The sequence below is a fragment of the Anas platyrhynchos genome, chromosome 2 (genome assembly GCF_047663525.1).
Source record: "Anas platyrhynchos isolate ZD024472 breed Pekin duck chromosome 2, IASCAAS_PekinDuck_T2T, whole genome shotgun sequence".
In the NCBI taxonomy this organism is placed as follows: domain Eukaryota; kingdom Metazoa; phylum Chordata; class Aves; order Anseriformes; family Anatidae; genus Anas; species Anas platyrhynchos.
This window is the reverse complement of record NC_092588.1, coordinates 146,628,717-146,634,506: the sequence shown is the minus strand read 5'-3', so window position 1 is coordinate 146,634,506 and position 5,790 is coordinate 146,628,717. Positions and strand designations below refer to the sequence as shown.

Below are 5,790 nucleotides of genomic sequence, written 5' to 3'. Positions count from 1 at the left end.
TTTCCTTTCCTTTCCTTTCCTTTCCTTTCCTTTCCTTTCCTTTCCTTTCCTTTCCTTTCCTTTCCTTTCCTTTCCTTTCCTTTCCTTTCCTTTCCTTTCCTTTCCTTTCCTTTCCTTTTTCCCACATAATTAGCTCTTACCTAAAGAAACAAGACACAGTGCAAAGTCACCAATCTATTAGAGATTCCATCAGAAATCAGAAAGTTTGTAATGTAATGGTGTATTAAAAACAATCTTGCAGTTTAATCACAGTAGTTCTTATGTAATTTAAATCAGTAAAAAATGTTACAATATTGAGACACTGAGTGCAATAATAATGAACTGCCAACATCTAATTTATTACAAACATTTTTTATTATTTATTTAAAGACTGCATATACATGTATGCATAGAATGCTTCCTTCCATCAAAAAGTACTTGTAAGGATTTCATTTTGTGTTGTGTGTTCTTTCACATTAGTTTGTCCTACAACAACCTTGATGAAATTTCAAGCTTGAATTTGAGATAAAAAGCTTTCTATTTGAAAAGTCATCTACAGACACATTTATAGCTGATGTTTCTTCTGTTTCTCTGGGTCTATGTCAACTTGATAGAGGTTATGTTAGAATGTCCTCACCAGCTTTACTGTTACTGCTCTTTATGTTGTGAACAAGATGACATGCATCAAAAGAGTGCTTCTTCAAAGACTGTCTAATGTTAATAGTGCCTACTAAGATGAAGTATATGGCAAGCATGAAAGGTTTTCTGTTCTTTTGTTTCCTCCTCTGCAGAGAAAGTTGTCTTATTAATTTCTATCAGACAAACACTTGCCTTGGTATCATACAAGAAGGCACTGACCAACATGAGACCAGATACCTCTCAGTAATTCTATTTAAAACACTTTCTCTGTCAAAATTAGCAAAACAGAGCTGGGATTGTCTGTTGAATGAGCAACAAGATGAAAGCAGTGCTGCTATCTGATATTGTTGTTGAGATTTCCTCAGCATAAATTCATCTTTGACCCATTTTCTGGAGAATGACACAGAGTGGTAAGGGCAGCAAAAAAGGAAATGTTGGCAGATGCAGAAGAAATAAAAACACAGGAATTCAGGAAGTAGTTGGTAGTATGAAATGAAAGCCTGACACCCAAAGGCTAAAACAGAACCACTGCAAAGCTGGGGACAGTAACCACACTGTTGAAATTGTACAATTTGTTATTTTTTGATGTTGTTTTTGTCCATTTTATTTCCTAAGCGATTTTTTTTTTTTTTTTTTTTTCCCCAGGAACAATCCCAAAGAACAAGAAGTTAAAATATAGCTAGGTTGTAATTTAATCACTGAGGCCAGATTAATTACCACATATAGCCCATATTTCAGTGAAAGCCCTTCCTAAATATCCAAATTTATAACTAGCATAGACACACAGGATAAGCATATATCCCTGATATAAGGCTACAGTGTTAAGTCCTGTTCTCTGGCAACTGAACAATGACATTTTAGAATATTGTAACACCAACAGAAAATCCAAATGAGAATCTCATGTAAGAGAGTTGGAGAAAAAGAAGCTGCAGTTCCCCACTACAACACATTAGGGTTTGCTGCATCTGATTATTCTGTTGCTGTTCTTCATAATGTTTCTTGTCTGTCTGGCATGGGCACTGTGAAAAAGCATATTAAATAAGATGAATCACCATTTGCTTCATATAAGTTAGCTCTTCTTATACCTTTGTGATAGTTAATAACAATTGTTACCAAATATCAGTTCACAAAGACTGTTTAAAACTCCTTAAGATTATATTGAGACAAGACTCCAAATGAACAAAACAAAATAAATTTCACTCCAATTTCCCCCTAGCCAATGCAAACAAGGAATATGGTTTTCTGGAGAAGCCTGATGCCTTGAATGTTCCTTCATTCATGTAACCATGTAAACATGTAATCCAGTTGATTTATTGCTTCACATATTTCCTTGACTGACTGCTACTAAAGTAAAAATTGATTTTTAGCTTATTTTCATTCTTTCTGGTTTTCATCAATTACCTGTATGGCTTTATATATACTCATGCTTTCCTTTTTACTTTTTCTTCATTGCCTCTAACTTTAACTTCATCTTTAAATCACCAATAAAACGTGGTTGACATCCTCTTTTTTAATTCAAATCTCCTCAGTTTCCTTGTGTGTCTGTAACATAACCAGTCTGGCCAAAGTCTTCCATCTCCACCCACAGTAATTTCCAAAATGAGATCATGATTCATTCTGTGGTGCTTTTATTCAGAGCATAAACTTATGTTTCAATAGCTCCATGACTGGCACCTACTCTTACAAATCCTGAAGAACAATTTGCAAAGGGATTTCCTTTTAGATCCCTGTTATTTATGAGTTGCATGACATAAGCATGTAAAGCTCTTTTAAAGAGATAATGGAGCTTTTAGTGATTTTCCCCATTAATTGGGCTTAAAGAACTTCTTGTCCTAATGCAGTTGTAACTGTTTTGTGGTGACTTGGTTTCAACACTTTCAATTGCTGTTTCTCCTACTGTGCCATGACCAGAAAGGAAAAAGGATGAGAAGAGAAAGGAAAAATGAATCAAAAAAAAAAAAAAAAAAAAAAAAACCACAAAAGAGAGAACTGAATTTGCATTTGTGTGTAATAGAGGAATAACTTGAGAATTTGCCATTAGTTGCAAAACTCATTTTCTCAAATACTGTAATCAACTGTTTCTAAAAAGCAACCCCAGTGTGTAGGAGGTTATTTTAATTAACAAGTACTATCAGCACTTATCATAGCACCATAAGAATTGGTGACCTTTCAAATGGCCTTAACATGAGAAGCTGGCTTCACAGGGGTATTGCTGTTATTATTTTAAAGCATGTGGAAGTACTTTTTTTTTTTTCTTGATTTTGCAAATAAAAAGTGAACATTAGATTATGATAGAAAAATGCCATCTTCTGTTTTATTCTTTATTCTTTTCTAACTCTCCTTTTTTTTTTTAATTATTATTATTTTAACTGCAGTGAGCCCTGAGTCAGCATTTTCCACAGAATTTGATACTAACCTTCACTCTGAAGTAGTACTGCTATTACTGCATACCTAAAATGAGGAACATCCCACTGAAATACATTACCTTACATTTATCTACACTAAACTTCATCTTCCATTTTATCAGTTGGGTATTCAGCACAGCCAGGACTTTGCTAGGTCCTTCTGAAATGCTGATGAAGTCAGCATGCATTTTTTACTACTTTAAACAGCATAAGCTTCCCAGCAGATTTTGTCATTTCATCTTATTCCTCCTTCTAGATCATTTATGGATAAGTTAAGAGCACAGATCACTGAAGTATACTAGTGAAAATTTTCCTGTACTGTTTTTTTGCTTGTTTTATTTTGTTTTGCTTTTGTTTTTCCCCCATGTGTTTATTTATGTAAGCACCATCCCAATGACAATTTGATTAAAAAACAAACAAACAAAACAAAACAAAACAAAACAAAACAAAACAAAACAAAACAAAAACCTTCAGCAAGCTAAACTTCCAAATGAATTCTGGTTATTCAAATAGATTGTATCAACCAATTTTCTCCCATACCCATGACTGCTAATCTCACCAAAGAGGCCTAGCAGTTTTTAACCTATACAAAATACATGATTGTTCTCTCCTAATCTATATCTATATATCACATACATCATATAAATTCTATTATTACATGTTGCCTGATCTGTGTGGTATGGCTGTGAGAATTACAGATTAAAATTTCTCCAGATTTTCCCTCAAATAATTTTCAGTATTTGGCACCATATTAACTATCTTTGAGTCCTCAGAGACCTAAGCAAATCTTACTGAAAGATGGCATACCACAGTTATAACTCACCTGTTGCAACTGAGTAGGACTCCTGGGTGAGTAAAATACCTGGTTCTGGCAATGTATTCTACAACTCCTTCTTCTTTCACTTCAATTTGAACCATGTCCTCTTTTCAGCTATGAAAATCAAAAAGATCAAGTTTAAGAACCACACCATACTCTTCCAAAGCAAACAAACACACACATACAAAAGCAATGTCTGTGCTAGATACCATTTTCAGTCTTCCTTGGACTTTGCACATCTAAGCACAATCATCCATACACAGAAAGAATAATGAATTATGCATAACTTCAGACTTCTTTGAAGAAAAAAAATATGTTCAAAACATTTCCGTGGTCAAATGTTTCAATGAGTAACTCTCATTGATAAATAGGGGCAGGTGGGGAATCTGTATAAAACAACTTGCAAAGCTGTTTGCAGGGATTTTGTTCTTCTGATCAGGGTCATATGAAATAATCATCTGATACATGCTGTGCTTGTTTGATATAAATCTACAAGACTCTCATATAAAGAAACTGTATTGAAGCAACAGGATCACCTTATAAAATAAGCAGGATGAAAACATGAGTATTAATTTAGGATATAAAAACAGCTCAGGAGCCCACATGCTTAAAAGTTTTCTGTAATTTGTTAGGGTAGTTCTCAGTAACAGGAGACAAAGACACATTGAAAGTGGACCTGACTAAAGAATATAATGATGTTATTAATGGAGTTTTCAAATCTTGCAAAGTGCTAAAATAAATGAATGTTCAATCATTTAAAATAATCAATCTATTCTCATACATAGAAGATTTAACAGTTATGATTTTTATTTTTATTTTTTTCAGTATGAAAGGAAAGAAGACTGAAGTGACCCCTCAACATATTCCTATCTCATGATACCTTTGTAATACCATATAGCTGTTACAGAAACAATCTTCAATAGGGTTCTCTATTAGAAATTCCTCTATATAGATTTTTTTTATTTTTTTTTTTTCCAGTGGGCAGTAGTATTGATTATACTTCCTATCTGCAGCCCCACAAGTTTGGCCTTTTCTGTCTCCTGAAGGCTGGCAGCAGGATTCAAGCAGCAGGATACTAAGCAACTTGCCCATAAGTTCCCTCTGCGTATCTGCCTTGGTATCTCATTTTGATTTGCTTATATTAATACTCTAGGTGGGATTAAACATGTTTAAACTGTTGTTGAGATCGTCTGCAAGACTGAGAAACTCTGTAGATGTTTAGGCCTATGTGACCGACCACCTTTGCCCCTGCTGAGTGCTTCTGGAGGATTAGTAGATTCAGTATAATCACTATGCTGGTGTGCCAGGAGGATAAAGGGGGCAACATGCTTCTTTTCCCTGGCTGGAAAGACAATGGGTTTGGAGAGGATCTGTAGCCAGTTCAGCGTCTATGTGCATAGGAGAGGCAACACTGAGCTGCAAAGTATGTCAACAGAGAGAGGTTTGTTATCGTTTCCATGGCAGTGAGAGCAGGGAGGAATGCCTAACTGTTTACATTCTTTCATATGCAGCCTGCTTACATTTCTAGTGTCCTCCCGTTATCAATCACCTTCCTGAATTCCTGCAGTGAATCACGTATGGACGTATGGACGAGCTGCAGTTGGTGGTTTTTTACACTCAGGTGCTGATAAGAGTATCTTTCTGCTTGTGTCAGCTTCTGCTCCATAAACAGCCTCATTGACCCATTTCCCCAATACTCTGGGTAATAAGTGAAGGCTTTTCAAGGATTATATTGTTAAACTGAAATTAGCCTTCACTATGTGTTTGCAGTGATGTTAATGTACCAATATATAACACAAAAAAAAAAAAATCTTGCATTGCTCAGTGATTTTCCGTCATGGACCAGAAATTTTTGAAAGTCTCTGTAACTGCTTATTTTGGGGTTTAAAATGGCCTTCATGGTTACTCTGCATTTCATGAACCTTTGGGCATGTATAGTGTAAATATCTA

General features: G+C 35.0%; 1 long non-coding RNA gene across 1 annotated transcript; it reads right to left on the bottom strand.

Annotated features, from left to right (window-relative positions):
• Positions 1–246: 246 nt before the first annotated feature.
• Positions 247–5,312, bottom strand: LOC106014481 (uncharacterized). Its single transcript, XR_011807287.1, has 3 exons — positions 5,081–5,312; positions 3,847–3,954; positions 247–1,637 (listed from the first exon to the last, which is right to left on the bottom strand). It is a non-coding gene; the product is annotated as an uncharacterized lncRNA (long non-coding RNA).
• Positions 5,313–5,790: the final 478 nt, after the last annotated feature.